Raw genomic sequence first — 21,326 nt, 5'->3', positions numbered from 1 at the left:
AGCAGGATCTTTGGCACCAAAAGCACAAGCCTCTGCCACTCGAGCTCACGGAACAGATCCTTCACTGGCAGAAGTAGTAGGCTCTTATTCTCTAGCAGGACCAGCCACCAGCTGGGTCCCCACCTCACTCAGCCAGTGCATTACAGAGCTCCATGCTATGGGTCCCAGCGTCAACTCGGAGAGGTTGGGTAGAGGGGCCAGTCAGGACTCCTGGGTTATAGATTAATAGATTCATAGATACTAAGGTCAGAAGGGACCATTATGATCGTCTAGTCTGACCCCCAGCACAACGCAGGCCATAGAATCTCACCCACCCACTCCTGCAATAAACCTCTCACCAATGTCTGAGCTATTGAAGTCCTCAAATCGTGGTTTAAAGACTTCAAGGAGCAGAGAATCCTCCAGCAAGTGACCCATGCCCCATGCTACAGAGGAAGGCGAAAAACCCCCAGGGCCTCTGCCAATCTGCCCTGGAGGAAAATTCCTTCCCGACCCCAAATATGGCAATCAGCTAAACCCTGAGCATATGGGCAAGATTCACCAGCCAGATACCCAGGAAAGAATTCTCTGTAGTAACTCAGATCCCACCCCATCTAACATCCCGTCACAGGCCATTGGGCCTATTTACCATGAATATTTAAAGATCAATTAATTACCAAAATCATGTTATCCCATCATACCCTCTCCTCCATAAACTCATCGAGTTTAATCTTAACCCAGATAGGGTTCTCTTCCATGTGTTGGCACTCACTCTCTGTGCAACCTTAGCTGCAGCCCCTGTCTCTGTTCCCGTTGGTACTTTGATGCCCTAGCGCCGGGGGCAAGTCGCTGCCCTGAGGGCGCGGGAGGGGCGAGGCTGTTGTGCTGGGGAAGGTGGGGAGTGGGCTGGAAGCGCAGGAGATGGCTCCTGTTTGGGTTCACTCCAGGGAGGACTGCGGACCAGTGCTCTGAGACGCACTCGCTGCCATGGCTGATTGCCAGCAGCCTTGGCCTGGAGCCTAACGGCACGAGTACCGCCATCTCCAGCTGCAAGGAGGCATCGTCTTTCTCCCCACCCTCAGGGGCCCCCCAGGAGCCCCAAGCCAGGGGAGCTGGGGAAGAAAGCAAGCCCAGAGGGGTGTCCCCCAGAGCAGCCCTAGAAGTAATTCTACAGCAGGGACCTCGTACACAGGTGATGCCATCCACCCAGCGGCTTCAACAGGCTATTCTCTCCCTGTGCTCACTGGCTGCTGGCGCCGACTCCCCACCTTGCCTTCCCTCCCTCCCCCAGCCCTGATCCCTCCTTTCTTCCCCATCTAGTGACCCCACCCCCAAAATCCTGGCACTAACAACATGACATTTGCAACCATCGCTCTGCTTGCCTGTTACGCCCCTTCCCCCTCCGCAGGTCGGTCGGGTCTGTTTCAATGCCAGGGCCAGCTCTAGCTATTCTCTGCCCGTGCCGTGCCTGGCACAACGGGGCTCCATCCTCGGCTGGCTCGTAGGTGCTACCGTACTAACAGCTGAACACAGCCTGGGACTGGGTTCACTTGTATGGCCTGGCTCCAGTCACTTCCTCGCTGTGCAGCGGAGATGGTATTGGGCTGCCATTGTAAAGGCCTCTTATGCTGGTAGCTGGGTGCAGACTCCTTGAAACTGGTGGGCATAACAGCTGCCTTCGTTCAGGAGAAAGGTAGGAAACAATTAAGCTCCTTTATGAAACAATCAGAGCAACAACCCAAAACACAGCACAGGGAATGCTAGAGTAGGAGATGCACCAGGGGCTTCCCAGGGGTCAGATAACAAAACACAAGAGTGGGGGACTGATTAAGTTGCAGCTGTGTGCAAGAGAGAAGCAGCAGAAACACACGGAGGAGCAAAAAGCCCCAGGCAAAAAGCCAAGAGGGATCTTTTGGGCAGAGTGCTGGCTAAGAGGGGCTTGGAACTGTGACCAAAGAAATGGTCTATTGCTGTTTGATTGAGATGGTCAAGTTCAGGATCCTGACACAGGGAAGAAAGGAGAGCAGCAGAATAGGACCCTGGACTTCAGAAAAGCAGACTTTGACTCCCTCAGGGAACTGATGGGTAGGATCCCCTGGGAGAATAACATGAGGGGGAAAGGAGTCCAGGAGAGCCGGCTGTATTTTAAAGAATCCTTATTGAGGTTACAGGGACAAACCATCCCGATGTGTAGAAAGAATAGTAAATATGGCAGGCGACCAGCTTGGCTTCACAGTGAAATCCTTGCTGATCTTAAACACAAAAAAGAAGCTTACAAGAAGTGGAAGATTGGACAAATGACCAGGGAAGAGTATAAAAATATTGCTCGGGCATGCAGGAGTGAAATCAGGAAGGCCAAATCACACCTGGAGTTGCAGCTAGCAAGAGATGTTAAGAGTAACAAGAAGGGTTTCTTCAGGTATGTTAGCAACAAGAAGAAAGTCAAGGAAAGTGTGGGCCCCTTACTGAATGAAGGAGGCAACCTAGTGACAGAGGATATGAAAACAGCTAATGTACTCAATGCCTTTTTTGCCTCTGTCTTCACGAACAAGGTCAGCTCCCAGACTACTGCACTAGGCAGCACAGCATGGGGAGGAGGTGACCAGCCCTCTGTGGAGAAAGAAGTGGTTCGGGACTATTTAGAAAAGCTGGACGAGCACAAGTCCATGGGGCCGGATGCACTGCATCTGAGCGTGCTAAAGGAGTTGGCTGATGTGATTGCAGAGCCATTGGCCATTATCTTTGAAAACTCATGGTGATCAGGGGGAAGTCCCGGACGACTGGAAAAAGGCTAATGTAGTGCCCATCTTTAAAAAAGGGAAGAAGGAGGATCTGGGGAACTACAGGCCAGTCAGCCTCACCTCAGTCCCTGGAAAAATCATGGAGCAGGTCCTCAAGGAATCAATTCTGAAGCACTTAGAGGAGAGGAAAGTGATCAGGAACAGTCAGCATGGATTCACCAAGGGCAAGTCATGCCTGACTAATCTAATTGCCTTCTATAACGAGATAACTGGCTCTGTGGATGAGGGGAAAGCCATGGACGTGTTGTTCCTTGACTTTAGCAAAGCTTTTGACACGGTCTCCCACAGTATTCTTGCCAGCAAGTTAAAGAAGTATGGGCTGGATGAATGGACTATAAGGTGGATAGAAAGCTGGCTAGATTGTCGGGCTCAACGGGCAGTGATCAATGGCTCCATGTCTAGTTGGCAGCCGGTATCAAGTGGAGTGCCCCAGGAGTCGGTCCTGGGGCCGGTTTTGTTCAATATCTTCATAAATGATCTGGAGGATGGTGTGGATTGTACCCTCAGCAAGTTTGCAGATGACACTAAACTGGGAGGAGAGGTAGATACGCTGGAGGGCAGGGATAGGATACAGAGGGACCTAGACAAATTAGAGGATTGGGCCAAAAGAAATCTGATGCGGTTCAACAAGGACAAATGCAGAGTCCTGCACTTAGGACGGAGCAATCCAATGCACCTCTACAGACTAGGGACCGAATGGCTCGGCAGCAGTTCTGCAGAAAAGGACCTAGGGGTTACAGTGGACGAGAAGCTGAATAGGAGTCAGCAGTGTGCCCTTGTTGCCAAGAAGGCCAATGGCATTTTGGGCTGTATAAGTAGGGGCATTGCCAGCAGATCGAGGGACGTGATTGTTCCCCTCTATTCGACATTGGTGAGGCCTCATCTGGAGTACTGTGTCCAGTTTTGGGCCCCACACTACAAGAAGGATGTGGAAAAATTGGAAAACGTCCAGCGGAGGGCAACAAAAATGATTAGGGGACTGGAAGACATGACTTATGAGGAGAGGCTGAGGGAACTGGGGATGTTTAGTCTACGGAAGAGAAGAATGAGGGGGGATTTGATAGCTGCTTTCAACTACCTGAAAGGGGGTTCCAAAGAGGATGGATCTAGACTGTCCTCAATGGTAGCAGATGACAGAACGAGGAGTAAGGTCTCAAGTTGCAGCGGGGGAGGTTTAGGTTGGATATTAGGAAAAACTTTTTCACTAGGAGGGTGGTGAAACACTGGAATGCGTTACCTAGGGAGGTGGTGGAATCTCCTTCCTTAGAAGTTTTTAAGGTCAGGCTTGACAAAGCCCTGGCTGGGATGATTTTGTTGGGGATTGGTCCTGCTTTGAGCAGGGGGTTGGACTAGATGACCTCCTGAGGTCCCTTCCAACCCTGATATTCTATGATTCCTGCAGTGTGCAGGGAAACAGGACTTTACATCCTCTTGCAAATAAACAGGATTGCACAAAAGAAGCACCTGCCTTCATCATCTATTTCCCCTCCTAAAGGACCCTGACGATTGGCTAGCCAGTCGGATCAGAAAGCGGTAACAGACCCCTGGGAGCTACAGCTGGAATGAGCGAGTTCTGAGCATCTGTGCTTTTCAGGAAAAAACATTGTAAAGGGGGACCTGGCTTGCTCGGGGCATTGACCATAAATACAGGCACACGGCATCTTTTCCCTCTAGGTTGCTGGTTCCAATCCTGCACCAATAGGCCGCTCGGGGGCCCATGTGGGATGAATCTGGGGGAGGATGTCTCAGTCTAGTCCCTTTGTCTCATCGTCATGGAACCTGCTGCCAATTGGCCCTCTTGGGCAGGCTCCTGGAGAAGGGGATCCAGAGAGAGGCCCTGCGCTGACGGGCCGGGTGGGGCTGGGGAACCGACCCGGCACCATGTGCTCATTCCTGGGAAGATGGCGATTCTCTGGGAGAGGCTGAGCAGCTGGTTTGCATTAGCAGCCCGCTCTCTGCGCATGCAACACGTTCCCTGAAGGAAAGTCATTTGGGGATGTTTACACAATTGCACTAATCCCCATTGGTGCATTGTTTAAAGAAACTTGTTTTCAGCTCATCTGCTGTCAAATAGCCCGTAAATAATCCAGGCCGCTCGCTGTGACGGACGCCTAGATTCTGGCCAAGCTCTTGCGCCCGTCCCGGGATGCTCGCAAGCTGTTTCTTTCCATTTGTCCCTGAAAGGGGCGATAGGGAGTAGCCAGAAGGGCCAAAGCCGGGACAGATGCAAGCGGAGGGGTGTGGCTGAGGGGGCCTGGGGCGGAGGGTGTCAGTGTGGGACGTCCAATTCTCCAGGGGGATCTATTTGGGGGTGGGATTTTAGAGTCTGTTAGGAGCAGGTCAGCTCACCTGCCAGGAACCGGTCGATTAATCAAACGCCATGGCCACACCAAACTGCACCATGGGCCTCCCTGAGCCCCAGGAACATCGCGTCAGGCCCGAGTTCCCAGAGCGCTCTGACCAAGCCTCAGACGGATGGGCTTGGGCTAAACAGGGGCCATGCCGAGCTCAGCCATTTGTGCCTGAAGCCTGGCAAAGCTAGGAGCCCGACTGGTGCTCAGATCAGAGACAGCTTTGTCAGGCTGTATCGTCTACTCAGGATTCAAATGCGTGGGGGGCTGTCTAGCACCCAGACACCACAGTGAGGGGTGTCAGCCAGAGCAATTGGGGTTGCGAGTCTGCATCAGGCTGTAGCCCTTGGCACGGCTCCCAGCGCTGGGGGGTCTGGCCTGTGGGTACTGCCGGGGGCAGTGGGTGCAGCAGGGCCTCGCGCAGGGGCCATGGGCTAGAGAAGAGGGGTGTGGCCGCAGCCCCTCCCTGCCCAGCACTGGAGCGGTGGCTGTAAGCAGGAGACAACTGCAAAGACGGGATATTAGGGTTGGTTTTGAAAACTGGTGCCCGATCCGGAGGGTCCTTGCTCCTGTTTAACCCTCTCCTTCCCCAGGCAGTGATGACTCCCGGAGAGGCGTGGCTGGATCCTCAGCCAGTGACCTGCTGCTGCTGGGTTAGAGTCCATTCGAAATCCCACAAGCCGAGAAGGGGCCACAGTTTTGCCCCCCTAGGCAGTCCCCTCCCCGACCCCCAGCATGGGTCCAATCTAGCCCTTGGGGTTTGGCTCAAGGACATGGTAAGCATCACACTTGGCCGCCTGCCTGTCTGGGCAGAGCCCTTCCGTCTGCAGGGGCTGGACCCCTCCCACGCGCGCACAGGGCCTGCCGGGATGGAGCTGCTCCTCGAGCTCTGGCCTGTGCTGGGCAGCTGGGGCGCGACTTACACAACGTAGTGCTGGGCACTAGAGAGCAGCAGGGCTCTGGGGTGGGATCTGTCCATGGGGGCACTAGCTCCAGAGCCCCAGCCCAGAGCAGTCGTGCTGGGTGCTGCTCGGGCCAAGCCCAGCTTCCTGCGATTGCACTAGGTCAGGCCCAGCCAGGGAGGGGAAGCGAACCCAGGTCCCCGCCTGGAGTCCTACTCACGGCAGCCGTGCAGCTCGTTGCCCTGCTCTGGTTCCCGAGCCCCATGGCCTGTGACACGGCTTCCCTCAGGGGCTCTTGGCTGGAGGAGGCCAGATGCTTCACTCCTCTGCCCTGCTGGGATCACCTTTCAGAGGCTGACCACACTGGGAGGCTCAGGGAGCCCTGCTGCAGCACCGGAGCAGCCAGCAGCCTGGGCTCTCCATGGGCATCCAACACCGACTCGCCTGGCTTGGTCCAGGACTGGCCCCGGAGGGTCGGACCAGTTAACATGCTGGAGAGTGCGGCCTGCACTTGCACAAGGCCTTTAAAACTCTTTATGAACATCCACTGGCAAAGCCCCGTGACCGAGGAAGTCGAGTGTCAGGACTGATGGGGAAACTGAGGCAGAGAGCAGGGCACTGACTTGCCCAAGACCTTGCAGTCATCAGGAGAGCCAGGAGATGAATCCAGGCTAAAGGGCTGGACAAGAAGATGGAGAGAAACTCACTGGCCAGAAATCTTTGCTGGCTCCCGGAATTTCTCTCCATTTTAAAATCTGATTCAGGAACCCAGGGAAATTAATCTGCATTAAGGTAGGGTTAGAATTTAAACCGCTAGAGCAAATGCAGAATAGCTCCCCATGTGGACACACTCATTCTGCAGTCCAAGTCCCTTCTTCTGGTTTAGCCTAACCCACTTCTGGAATCAGCATCTCATTACAGGGAGCGATACTCGTCAATTTCCCCATGTAGACAAACCTCGGGTTACATCGGTAGGAACCTCCCCCCTCTTCAATTAGTTTCATTAAGTGGATTTTTAATCTGCAGTTGTGAGGCTTCAGTTTCGACCCCAGTCTTGTAAATCTGTCCTTGAACAGAGCCAGATTCGGGCTGGCAATAAGACCCCAGTGTCCCTTCACCATCCTCCGGCGCCCCGCGGTCCCGACACCCTGCTGTCTCCACGTCTCTCAAAGCCAGTTGTCAGGAGCGGCAGGCTGGGCTGGCATTGGAGGCAGCTGTCCTGGGGAGAGCGCTGTTCTGGAGCGTGCTCTGCCGGATATATGAATCTTTCTGACCGACCTCTGCGAATGAGGCTGAGCATCATATTCTGGCTCCCCGTGCCCTTTCATTTCATAACCAAAGAGCCAAGAATGCTTCTCAGCTGAACGACCTTATCATTGTGGATTGAGAGAGCAGGCGGAGGAGGGAGGAGAACAGGAAAGCGGCCAGGGGAGAGCGTAGTGTGGGTGTCTCCTCTGCAGCAGCCTGCACTGAGCGCAGGATGCAACGGCCGCGTGCAGAATGCCAGGACCTAACAGTGACATGGCTCCACGGGCCCCAGTGCACAAGGTCCGGGGAGTGGGCTGAGGGAGCCATTGCAGTGCCCTGGTTATGCACCAGCTTGGGGTGTGAGCCGTGTGGAGGAGCTGCCTCTGCACCCTGCCCAGCACCTTGGTGCCATTCTGCCAGCTCGAGGATGCAGCCACGAGCCAGCCCAGCCCAGCCCCCCTACTGCAGATGGAGCTTGCTCCAGGCGCGCTGCTCTCCCGTGGTTTGCAGTGGTGGGACTAGCCGACTCCACCTGGAGGCCCGGGGTCTGCAGTAAATCAGGACTCACCCTGCTGCAACCAGAGGTGTTAGCCTGGGGCTGGGAGAGCAGAACGGCGCCTGGGGAGGCCGTCAGACCAGCTGTGCACATGAGTCACTCTTGGGTTCTGTATCTTTGGAAGCAGCTTCTCAGTGAAGGGGACTGGCCCAGGGACCCGTGTTCTGTGCCGTGCCGCTGGGTCAGATTTTCCAGATGCTTGGTGGTGTTTAGAGGCCACATTGACCCAGGTTTTCCTACCCAGCACTGGCATCACCCTGCTCGGTGCACACCTCTGACACCGGTCTGCACCTGCCGGATTCACTTTGTGCACCCCAGCCATGCAGCCACCTCTGGGCTGGAACAGAGCACAGCAACGCTGCATGGCAGCCTAGTGAAGATGGAAGGAGGCCGGTTCAGCCAAGTGCCCCGCAGGGGGCATTCCACCTGGGCCTAAAGCAGCTAACTCCCCACTTCCTGACAAGGGTCCTCACACTGCTCTGCTGACACATCACTCGCAGCCCAGCCGGAGATCAACAGCTGGGGGCAAAGGGGACGGAAACGCTGTCAAGGTGCAACTGTCCTGCCTGTTTAAAGGGGCCCCTGTGTCAGCCCTGAGCCTGAGCTCATCCTGCACTTGGTGACCCTCCGTGGCTCAGCGATTGCAACACACCAGGCCCCGTGGGGGTGGGAGAGGAGCCGGTTTTTGACCATATTCAGCTGCATCTGCCTTAAATTGAGCAGCATCCGCTTCCATTTACGCCGCCCCCCCTTCCCCATCAGGAAGGATAAATAAATCCTAGTGCTGTTGTAATAAATCCTTCCAGTAAAGGCAGTGGGCTGAATCCAGGCAGGTGTTGGGACGCCGACACGCTGCAAGCCCCCCAGAAGTCAGGGGGAGAAACCGCTGGAGCCATGGGCAGCAGGCTGGGCAGCGGCTGAGGGCTGGACAAATGGGATTTTTCATAAAAATTGGCAAAAGTTGTTTGAGTCAAAACAAAAACAACATTTTTTAACAAAGCAAAACATTTTAAACCCCTTTTGGCTCAACAGAACATTTTGTTGACAAGTTGAGCATTTACAAACGAGTAAAGGGAATTTTGACATGAAAAGCTTTTGAATAAAATAATGAAAACATTTCCATTTGTTCAGATGGGGGGGGGGAACGTTTCCATCCTAAACAATCTGGCGGGTTCGACATGAAACCATGAAACATTTCAGAGCCACCGAAGCTGCAAATTCCCCACAGCTGCAGCTGCAAATGCAGCAGCGATTTGGCCCCAACACCGCGCATCAGCCCCGGGATGATCCTGTGAAGCAATGACCCTGCCCTGACGTCTCAAAGCCCAGCTTCCCGGGTTCTGAGCTGACACACCTGGGAGCAAGTCCACTGACGGCCGGATCAGAAACAGGCCTTGTGTCTCTCGCAGGGCGAACTGTCCTGAACAGATAGAAAAGGAGGACTTGTGGCACCTTAGAGACTAACCAATTTATTTGAGCATGAGCTTTCGTGAGCTACAGCCCACTTCATCAGATGCATGCCGTGGAAGCTGCAGCAGACTTTATATATACACAGAGAATATGAACCAATACCTCCTCCCACCCCACTGTCCTGCTGGTAATAGCTTATCTAAAGTGATCATCAGGTGGGCCATTTCCAGCACAAATCCAGGTTTTCTCACCCTCCACCCCCCTTGTGCTGGAAATGGCCCACTTGATGATCACTTTAGATAAGCTATTACCAGCAGGACAGTGGGGTGGGAGGAGGTATTTTTTCATATTCTCTGTGTATATATAAAGTCTGCTGCAGCTTCCACGGCATGCATCCGATGAAGTGAGCTGTAGCTCACGAAAGCTCATGCTCAAATAAATTGGTTAGTCTCTAAGGTGCCACAAGTCCTCCTTTTCTTTTTGCGAATACAGACTAACACGGCTGTTACTCTGAAACCTGTCCTGAACAGGAGGGTTTTGAAATCCAGTCCAGGCTGGGAACTTCCCCAGGCCGCTGAGACTCTACCTGTGACCCCAGCTCCAAATCCCGACCCGGGAGATGTCGGGAAATGGATATAAAGCAGGACTGAGGGGCAGTGGAGTTAATGGTTAGAGCAGAGCGGACGCGGGTCAGGATGCCTGGGTTCTATTCTTGACTCTGGCACGGATTCATCCTGTTCATTAAGCAAAACTCTTAATTCCCTGTGACCAGCTCTAAACAGCAGCCGATGAGCACGGTGATTTCTCTGGGCATGTGGGGGGTTGTGAGGAGGCACGGATGAGCATCATTTGAAAAGTGCTCACAGATCCTCCAGCCAAGCATCTGGTGCTGTTTGGCCAGTGAGCTCTTTGGGGCAGGGACTGCCAGGTGTGCACACCACACCCAACACAATCCTCTGTGTTTTGAATCTGATTACCCTGTAAAATTACCTTCCATCCTGATTTTACAGAGGTGCTTCTTTTACTTTTTCTTTATAATAAAGTTCTGCTTTTAAGAACCTGATTGGTTTTTAGTGTCCTAAAAACCCAAGGGTCTGGTCTGTGCTCACCTTGTTTACTCTCAAGCCTCCCCAGGAAAGGGGTGAAGGGCCTTGGGGGGATATTTTGGGGAAACAGGAACTCCAAGTGGTCCTTTTCCTAAATCTTTGTCTAACTCACTTGGTGTTGGCAGTGATACTGTTCCAAGGACAAGGAAGAATTTGTGCCTTGGGGAAGTTTTTAACCTAAGCTGGTGGAGATAAGCTTCGGGGGTCGTCTCCAGGGGGCAGTCCAGGCATTGGGTGCATTGCTCACAGGATATAAACCAGGCTCAGGGATCAGGTGCCTGAACGTCTCGTGGCCAGGATGCAGCATCCCATTAGCACAGCTCCGATTCCCCAGCAGCCCCGTCTGGAATTCGTCAGCCTGGCGCAGCGCCCGGAATGAATGGCCCAGGCCACTGGGTTGCCAATCGGTTCAGAGGGAGGTTGATGCTGAAAGTTGTCATCTGGCTCACAGCTGGGGAATGTGAAGAATCCAGGCTGAAGGCTGAGCTGAGCCCGGGCCCTTGGGCAATGATGCCTGCAGGAGAGGCTGAGTCCAGCAGCTGGGAGCCTCCCCCAGCCCACGCCTGCCTCCTGCTGCGGGAGGCTGGCGCTGCAGGAGCAAGGAGTGCAGCTACTGACTCCCTTTGGGCTACCCCTGATCAGCTCCCACTTGGGGCTACAGCCCTTGGAATATGGGCCACGCCATAACCCTTGCCTGCCAGCCCTCCCCCCTCCACCAGCATCCCCAGCTCTCTGGGTGCTGATGACGTCTGCCTGGGGCAGACAGGGGGCAAGCCGGCTGCCTGGCTGTCCCTGGACTAAGGAGGCTGCCGTTGTTTAGAGCAGGAAAACCTTGCGAATCTCCTCACTGCATTGACAATAGGCTGGGATTAGCTCAAATGCTGCCTCAGTGCTGAAGTATCCCCAGATCCGTTAGGCCAGGCACCCACATGGCCTTCTGTGAGCGACCACATCCTGGCTGGGACCACACGGGTCAAAACATGGACACACTCATGTGCTGGATTTCCCATCTTAATCTGCACACCCCAGCGTGCCAGCCCGGGCATGGGGCACTGACTCCAGCCCAGTGTTCACTCCCTAACATACCAGCTCACAGCATGGGACACTGATCCCAGCCCAGCGTCCACACCCCAACATGCCAGTCCAGGGGATGGGGCACCGACCCCAGCCCAGCGTCCACACCCCATTTTGCCAGCCCGGGCATGGGGTACTGAACCCAGCCCAGCGTCCACGCCCCAACATGCCAGTCCAGGGCATGGGGCACCAACCCCAGCCCAAACGTGCCAGTCCAGGGCAGGGATGCTCCCCTCTTGATTTTCAGAGGTCATGTGTAATGTCTAACTTCAGGAGTCTGTCTTGTTGCTGACGCTCTGCGTCCAGTCCCCTGTAACTGACTAAATCTCCATGACTTTTTGGAATAAGGTCCCAAGCATCCTTCATGTCACAGGACAGGTAGGGCCTGTTCACCTCTCCCGGGCAGATTGTGCCATGGGCATTTCCTTCCTGCACGTCCTGCTTCGGCTCAGAGCTGGGAGCCCACTGGCCGTATTCTCCACGGACGGACAGTTGCAGTTTGGTTTCGGCTCATTCTGGTGCCTTTTCGCTGGTTTCCATCCTGCCTTCGAGCTCTGAACTAACACCAGTCGCTTCATTTTCGCTCCAGGTGTCAGTCTGGCGCCCAGCCCAGGGTGTTTGCATCGGCATCGCGAGTACAGTCCTAGCTCAAGGCCCACCACGCAAGGTGCTGTACAAAGAGGCCGCACAAGGTGCTGTACAAAGATGCTGTGCAAAGGTGATCCCTACCCAGGGAACTCAGTCTTGGTCTAGGCCAAGATACAAGAGGGGGTGAAACAGACAGAGGGAGAGGCAGCAGTAGTGCGAGCAGGTTTTTGCACCCTAAGCAGCTGTACCCAGGGTCTGGCGTGTACACACCAAAGTGCTGGAATCCTTGTGGAGAATGGGAGTTCGTCTTCTAAAGCTGTTCGGCATGGCAGTGCCGAGCACAGCCACGCCTAACTAGCTGCACAGATCTGGGTCTGATCCAGGGTGGGGGCTGCTCTGGGTTTCTAGCTCTGCCTTGGAGGCGAAGAAGGGAGAGGACCCAAGACCTCCCGAGTGTACCAGACTTTGAGGGATGTTCTGCATGTTGACTGTTGCCCAGAGACAGACACAGGCCCCCCATGGAGCCTCAGGGAGGGCTGCTGGGTTGGAAGCCCAGAGAGCACGGGGTCACCTCTACTGAGCACTGCTTGTATTTCCTTCACTTCACAGCTCCTGTTTATGAGCACAAGCTCACACACACCCTGGAAGGCAGCCGAGGATCAGCAACCACCCCATTTTACAAGAACAAGGAGATTGCACAACATCACTCCCGGCAGAGCCGGGAGCCGAACGCAGCTCACTAACACGGCAGACCTAAGCTTTCCACTGCCTTTCAGACGGAGCATGCCAGAGACAGGTGCTGTGGTCAGGCCATATCTAACCACTACACCACATGCTGCTCTGAGACCCTGCAGCAGAACCCAGGATTTCCAAGCTCCAGTATTTTAGGAGCTCACCCCACTTGGCAATGCCTGTTGTAAGTCACCCCTAAGGGCTGGTCCCCGGCAAAGCTTGCAAATACTCTGTAATTCACCTGGTAACAGTCCAAGTTGGAAGGTTGAAGTTCTAGTCATCACAGCTGGCTGGTGATGCTGGGAGGTGGGTGTCATGGCTGTGGGTGATAGCCTTTGTTTTTTTAAATTTTCTTTAGAAAGAAACTGATTGAATTCACCTGGTGAGAAAACAGCCTTACCCACGGGGCCTCCAGTTAAAACCCTTTATCCTCTGTCAATTGCAGGGAGTCACGCAACAAAATTCAGGGGTTCCACATTTCAGCCGTTTGTCCCACTGTCTGAGTGCGGCTGCCACCCCCTGACAATGAACGGTGCGGCGGGCCCACTCCTGCTCTGGTACTGGAACTGCAAGCTGAGCGGGTTGGCCAGCACATCGGTCACACTGAGTTGTGTCTATCCCCATCCAGCGTCCTATCCCGCCCTTCACCTGACCCCCAGTGCACGAGCCGCTCTTGCTCCCCGCACACCCGTCCAGCCGGCAGTGGGTTTACCTGAAGGATCCAGCTACGAAAGTCGGGCCAGGACCTGAGGCTCTTAATCAGCATTTACTCAGGAAAGCTCATTTGGAGAGAATGCCTGGGCCCGATTCGCCCCTGCCTGGCATCTGGCACCTGGGCAAAGCAAGTGATTTTCTGGCTCACTAGTGCCATGTGCTGTCTTTGCCCTGCGTCTTGTGCAGTCTTTGGGACCAGGCAATGGAGAAGCAGGCCCCAGACATCCCAACTAGAGACTGGCACAAGCCACAAATCTCTGAGCCAGATTTTGACCATCCCAAGGTCCCTTCTAGCCCTGATATTCTATGATTCTTTGATTAGCCCGTTGCAGAGACAGGTGCCAGTTCAGAGCCTGGCAGAAAGTTAGAAGGGAAAAGGACCTCATGGTTCCTCCAAGCCATCTCCATGGCCGGACTGAACCCGAGAGAACTTTGCGAAATCCAGATCCAGCTGCATTCAGATCCTGGCCCCGATAAGCGAGATCCAGGCGATTAGCTCACCATCGGCTGGCTGACTTTCTCCTCACAACATCTCATGTTCCCGTCCCACCCTGCTCTCATTCGGTTCAGTGCAGCCACAGATCACCACATTCAGCTTTTGCTTTCACACATGCAGATGGTACAAACCACCTTGCTAACCACAGGCCTGCTCCTGCCTGGGTCCACGTTCCAGGTGATGCTAACACAGAGCCCAAGATGGCAGGGGGAGGAGGGAGGGCGGGCAGGCTCAGTACATGCACAAGGGGGATTCTCTGCCAGCCCCTTGCAGCCCGTTGAGGGCCCTGGAACAGGAGGTGAAATCCCACCCCGTTCTCTCTCCGTTTCTACCCCCAGCCTCCACTCTGGCCCTTTACACCATCTCGGCACTGCCAGCGCAAGGGCCTCCTCCGGCCCTGCAGCTCCGTGACACCTGGAAACATCCTCCTCCAGACCAGCAGTTCTGCCCCTCGCATCGCTGTCTTTGCAATGCTGCTCTGTGGGGCCTGATCCTCCTCTGCCTCACCCCCTGAAACCCACCCACCTTCCATGGAGCTTCTTGCCCCAGCAAGGGCGATCGGAAACTTCACCCCATGGCAGGCCTAACTGAACCCCATCAGCCCTCTCCCCCGCCCCGGAACTGCACAGAGGCTTTTCCCATACAGGCTGCAGGGCCCCAGACCTCCTGAACTGCTTCCACTTCTCCAGTAGTCCCCTGATTGCCAGGACCTGTGGCCACACGACACGCACACTGGGCCAGCAAATCTGAACTAAACCCAGATCCCCTAAAAAGAAATGAAGGAGGAACTGAGCTGATTATTTTCTGCTAAGCAATGGAAACAAATTTCAGCCATTGCTCTGACCTGCTTCTTGGGCCTCCGGCTAAGATTAATCTAGCAGAAAACCCTGTGGTACGGAGCAGCAGTTCTCAACCGGGAGCCCGCAGCCCTCTGGGGATCTGTGAGCTATTTCAGGGGGTTCACCAAGCAGGGTCGCTCGGCGCCCTGAACCCCAGCACCCCTGTGGGGCTCCTGAGCCCCCCTCCAGCCCCTTTCTCAGATCATAGAATCATAGAAGATTAGGGTTGGAAGAGACCTCAGGAGCTCATCTAGTCCAATCCCCTGCTCAAAGCAGGACCAACCCCAACTAAATCATCCCAGCCTGAGCTTTGTCAAGCCGGGCCTTAAAAACCTCAAAGGAAGGAGATTCCACCACCTCCCTAGGTAACCCATTCCAGCGCTTCACCACCCTCCAAGTGAAATAGTTTCCTAATATCCAACCTAGACCTCCCCCACTGCAACTTGAGAGCATTACTCCTTGTTCTGTCATCTGCTACCACTGAGAACAGTCTAGATCCATCCTCTTTGGAACCCCCTTTCAGGTAGTTGAAGGCTGCTATCAAATCCCCCCTCACTCTTCTCTTCTGCAGACTAAACAAGCTGAGTTCCCTCAGCCTCTCCTCATAAATCATGAGCCCCAGCCCTCTAGTCATTTTCATTGTCCTCCCCTGGACTCTCTCCAATTTCTCCACATCCCTTCTGTAGTGGGGGGCCCAAAACTGGACACAGTACTCCAGGCGTGGCCTCATCAGTGCCGAATAGAGGGGAATAATCAAGTCCCTCGATCTGCTGGCAATGCTTCTACTAATGCAGCCCAATATGCCGTTGGCCTTCTTGGCAACAAGGGCACACTGCTGACTCATTTCCAGCTTTTTGTCCACTGTAATCCCCAGGTCCTTTTTTTGCAGAACTGCCGCTTAGCCAGTCGGTCCCCAGCCCGTAGCAGTGCCTGGGATTCCTCTGTCACCCTTCTGTGGGCTCCCTCTAGGACACATTTCCCTGTGCTCCCTAGCGCGGGATCTGTCTCCAGGTCAGCCGCAGTCGGTGGGCAGCTAACAGCCAGGACAGGTCTCTGGTTGCAGGCGTCACACCCCTTCCCTTCCCTTCCCTAGCTGGTGTTGCCTTCAGCTGCAGTGCAGGAGCTGGTCTCAGCCCACCCACCCCCACACACCGGGAAGCATGTTGCTTCCCCCGTTGCAGAAGAATCAAGGAGACTCCCTCCCATTCCCTCAGCAGTTCCTGAGACCTTCCCCTTTCCCTCGGGGGTCCCAGCTTTAAACTCCCTCCTGCTGCAGGCAAACACTTTAACCTGAGCTACACGGAAAAAATCATTACCCAGGAGCCGGTCGACTAGGAGGTGTTCCATTCCCCTCCCCCCAGTCAAAACACTTTCCAAACCTTCCCAAACCACATGGATTTCAGCTAGTGGTATGAGGAATCTGCTTTCTCCCACCCCCACAATCTCTGCCATTTGGTAGCACACTGGCCTTTGGGACCACACTCTGCTTAACCAGAGAGATCTGGGCCCCTGTATCCCTCTGCCCCAAGTACTCCCTGCCACTAATTTCAACAAACTTAACATGTTCCATGTCTGGTTCTGCAAAGGCTAATCTTCCCCAAACCAATATGATGGATTGGTTTCAACTGCTTGCGGGGTGGGGAGGTTCTGTGGTGAGGGCAGCAGAGCTAACATGGGCTATTGGCTGCCTGCTTCCTCCCAGCCCAGGGCGTTTATTCCTCCGGGGATCAGTGGAATGACACTGATCGCACCTTTGGGGCTCTTCTGTTTTTACAGGAGGTTTGGGACGAGGGTTAGAGGCATGGTTCTGGGGAGGTGAGTATCCAGCCTCCCAGCCACCCTCCTTCTTGCTAGGGATAAAATGGGACCCTCCCTTCCCTCCACCTTTAAAATCCCGTTTTGACGGTTTAGATGCCTGGGTCTGTTCAAGGGCATCAGCTAGAGTCACCCAGCTCTTCCACAGACTTTACGGTTTTGTCCCACACAGACATTGCTTTACATCAGCCTTGCATATGCCTACGAAATGCTCTTGAGCCACAAGATCAAACATTCCCTCAAAGCCTGTAACATCTTTGCCCCCACCCACTTTCCCATCAAATCTTTCATTTTGTTCACATATTCCCCCTTACTCATACCTATATCCCTCTTAAGATTCCTAAATTTAACTCTATATGTTTCAGGGGTAATCTGAAACCTTTGCAAAACAGTGTTTTTGAATTTACAATAGTCTAAAGCACCCTCAATAGGCATTTCACTGAATACACTTAGAGCTTTACCAGTTAATTTTGCAATCAGGGTAGGAACTCTCTTGGCATCAGGGATTTCATGCACTGCACACAGCCTTTCAAAGGTAGTCAGATATTCAGCAATATCATCTGTCTCATTGTATGCAGGACATAAATGGTCCCAATTGCGGATTGTTGGAGTGATGGGAATCGCTGGGCTCTGGTTCTGCTTCTCTAGCAGGTCCAGTTGGTGTCTTCACTTTCTCTCTCTCTCTTCCCACTCTCTTTCTCTCTCCTCCCACTCTCTTTCTTCCTGTTTCTCCTTTATCTCCAGTTCTTTCAGTTCCAGTAGGCTCTGGTCTCTTTCTTTTTCTGCAACCTGCAGTCTAAAAAGCTCCAACGTCGCAATGGCTTCACTGCTTTCACTCATTTGCTTTTCTGTTCCTACTTCCCTCTCCCCACCGAAGCAAACAGAAAATAATAAACCGGGAGCCTCCTCCTGACTATCCTTAGCCACCACACTGAAAGCCCCACTTAAAATCTTCACACCAGTGTATGAAGTGCAAATCTTGCTCAGTACAACAAGCTGTGTATTTCACTCTGCTCACTGCGCCACTGTGATGGGATCTCTGGGGTGCAGCCTGAGACTGTGGGACTGCTGTGCCCCCTGAACTCTCTCCAGCCTGGGCTGTCTCTCATTATGCCTAGCTAGTGACCAGCAGCAACCCCGCCAGGCACTGTGATCACTCAGCACAACCACATGTGGACCCCTACACCCAGCTAGATTGCATGAATGCTCCCAGAGCCACTCGTGAATCACACAGAGAAAGGCACCAGCCAAGTCCCCCCAGCTCCCAGCCCTGTACCCCAGGAATATACCATCTCAAGACCAGTAGTGCAGATTTATTAATTGGTTCACTGGAATCAATGGAAAGTGGAGTGGATATACACCAACCTTTGCAACCTGAGCAGATTACAAACACTTCAGGCAAACTCACTGGTAAAGATAAACAGTTAAACAAATTTATTGACTACTAAAGATAGATCTTAAGTGATATTAAGTGATAGGCGAAAAGTCAGAGTTAATTACCAAAATAAAATAAAATATAAACACGCAGTCTAAACTCTCAACCCTATTAGACTGGGCAACATCTAGATTAAACAGTTTTTCTCTCCCCGCTGGATATTGCAGGTCATAATACATAGATTTCACCCTTGAAACCTGGGCCAGTCTCCTCTGTTGGAGTTTTAAGTCTTAGAATCATAGAATCATAGAATATCAGGGTTGGAAGGGACCTCAGGAGGTCATCTAGTCCAACCCCCTGCTCAAAGCAGGGCCAATCCCCAATTTTTGCCCCAGATCCCTAAATGGCCCCCTCAAGGATTGAACTCACAACCCTGGGTTTAGCAGGCCAATGCTCAGTGTCCTTGTTGCTTGCAGTATAGGTAGGGGCAGGAGAAAGGCCAAGCATGGGTCCCCTGTGTTGTTTTATATCCTCAGTCCCATGTGCTTGGAGAATACAAGTCCAGGCATGTCTGGGGGGCATTGCTGAGTCCCCAGGCAAGGTTGAGCAATTCCCTTGGTGTGGCCTCATGCAGGTGTCATTGAATTGTAACTTCCTTGCTGGAGAATGGCTGTTGATGATTGTTTTGACACATGCTTGGGCATTGGTTACTTTCCTTATTTCCCTATATCTTTAGCTTATATCTAACCTGATTCCCCAACTTCCTGCATGTTTTAGTGACAACCATACAACACAATCCTGTAACTTCATATGACCTAAAGATATACAAATTAGATAGACCAGTGGGTTTCAGGTGATATTAACATTTCCCCTGATACCTCACATGGCATGCTTTATATGCAATATTACAATTGTATATAAATGAGGAATGTGGGGGTTACAGGACGCTCCCCGAAGGTTTAGAATGTCACATCTTATTTTAATAATGTTTTTTTTACCTGGCTGGATTTTTATAAGCCAAATGTGTTTGTTTGTAAATTGTGTTATACAGATCATTAATTTATATTTTAATCATTCATATCGTGTATAACTCACTGTTTAAAATATAGCTAAGGTTAGGTGGCGCCTGGTTAATGCATTATGAGCCGCTGATGTGTATTTTATTCTGCTTGTTTTTTCTCTCTGCCTTTTTTTAAAAAGTAATAAAAAAGTTCATAGGAAAAAAGGCCAGTGTGCAGGGCAGAGGCGTTAGAACGGTTCTCAGAGGAAACTGTCTCACGCTGCGAAGTCTGGTGACGCTATGGCTCCATGCAGGGTTTCAGCCACAGAACTTACAGTTGATGTTGTTTGAAAGATAAGGCTAGGGACACATACGCGTTCAAGCTGCAGTCTGCCCCGCTGCCTCTCTGTGTGCATCCCGGAAACCCCAGCACCACCGCAGCTGGTTAGAGAGTTGACAGAGACATACAATGCACCTGCAGGGAGATGGGCTAACCATGCCTAGTCCTTTTCATCCATGGGCCTCCCTAGAAGAGGAAGGATGGTCCGGTGATTTGGGAGCTGGTTTGGGAATCAAAAAAGTGAGGTTCAATTCCCAGCTCTGCCACAGACTTCCTATGTGCCCTTGGGCAAGTCACTTAATCTCCCTGTGCCTCCATTGTAAAATGGGGCAAATAGCCCTGCCCTGCCTCACAGAGGGGTTGTTAAAGCCTCTGAGGTGCTCAGATACTGTGCTGATAGGCCAGATGTCTACCTGAGTGCTCACAGCATGTTACCAGGGAATGTCAGTTCCATTAGCCCCATTTTAGAGGTGGGAAAACTGAGGCACTGAGAAGGGCAGTGACTTGGCTGTCATCCCACAGCCCATCTGAAGCTGAACTGGAGATGGAACCCGGCTTCTGCAACTTGTCGGCCAGTGTCTGAGTGTCTGGCATGATGCCCCTCTGTACAGTAGATTATGGACACTGACATGGAAAGTGCTATACCAGTGCCATGGGGGATTATTACTGAGGAGGCCAGTATGGTATGATTGGTTGATACACAAACAAAAAGGGATCAAGAAAGCAGGACATCCTCCCCAGCCCCACCCCACAACCAATCCTCACCAATAAGGAAACACCTCATGCTGGGACCCCTCTTCACTGCACCCAAAGGCCCACCCGTCACATCTGCCCTGCCAGGGCCGGACCCACATCACCATGAGGGACCGCCTGCCCCACTCACTAGATAAGGAAACACAACACACGAGCCTCCCTCCAACCTAACGCAAACCCTTACTCACACAGGACCGGCTCTAGGCACCAGCAAACTAAGCACGTGCTTGGAGCAGCACAATTCCAGGGGCAGCATTCCAGGTGGGTTTTGTTTTTATTTTTGCTTCGGCAGTTCTGCTCTCGGAGGGTGTTTTTTTGTTCGCTTGGGGCGGCAAAAAACCTAGAGCCAGCCCTGTACTCACAGCCTCAGACTCCTGGGTCTCATTCCCGCCTCTACCACTGACCTTGGAGCAATTCACGGGCCTGCTCCGTGCCTCAGTTTCCCCAGCTGTGCAGCAGGGATAATGATGTAAAATGTGTTGAGCTCCTTGCATGATAGGAGCTGGAGAAGGGCAGATGTGCGGTGAACGCCATCCCCTGACAAGTAAACTGCCGTCTGCCCCCACCCCCAATCCAGGCCAGCCAGAAGCAATGGCATGCGTCTAGCTGGGCATGGTGACATGTTGCCCACTGGGGATGCTGGAATCTGATTACTCCCAGGGATGGCGCTTTCTGCATATACTGGCCTTATTGGTAAGTTACATGCTGAGATTCCTGTGGCATTTTAACCCTATCAATATTCACAGCAAAGGAATTCACTGGCCTGGAGCCTCACCAGAGTTCTGCTCCAGCAAGAGAGACCATTTCCCTGCTAAATCAGAGCGGAGCCAGAACCCAGGGCCCAAACTCCTCCCATCTCTGGGGTCTTGAAGAACTGGATCCAAATGATGTTGCTCGAGTACCTATTTTCTTTGCAGGGTTTGTCCCATCCCATCACTCTGCAGTCCACCCAGGAGCCCTGTTGGCTCCGGGGCTGAATGCTAGGAATTCACTGTTTTCATTCTGGATGCCAGGAGCTGCTCCAGCCTGGAAAAACACATGCCACAGAAAGGTCCCATCTTTCTCTGGGAAATCTGCCTTCCGTCCCCTGTCAGACTGTCGTGCTATGGAGCAAGTTGTCTATGTTTGAAAGTGAATTACATGCTGGGGAAAGGTGCCAGATTGACAGCTTGGGAGCATGGGGCAGAACAGGCTGCCCCCCACACCCTGCCCCACTGCAGGACCAGAGGGAGGACCAGACGAGCTCA

The 21,326-nt window shown here is 53.1% G+C and overlaps 1 protein-coding gene across 4 annotated transcripts in view; it reads right to left on the bottom strand.

The window, feature by feature from the left end:
* Positions 1-21,326, bottom strand: part of TBXA2R (thromboxane A2 receptor) — a 43,525-nt gene that overhangs the window by 5,191 nt on the left and 17,008 nt on the right. The gene's annotated exons all lie outside the window — the stretch shown is intronic.

The sequence above is a fragment of the Lepidochelys olivacea genome, assembly GCF_965140295.1.
Source record: "Lepidochelys olivacea isolate rLepOli2 genome assembly, chromosome: 25".
NCBI classification, from domain to species: domain Eukaryota; kingdom Metazoa; phylum Chordata; order Testudines; family Cheloniidae; genus Lepidochelys; species Lepidochelys olivacea.
This window is presented reverse-complemented; position numbering and strand designations above follow the sequence as displayed.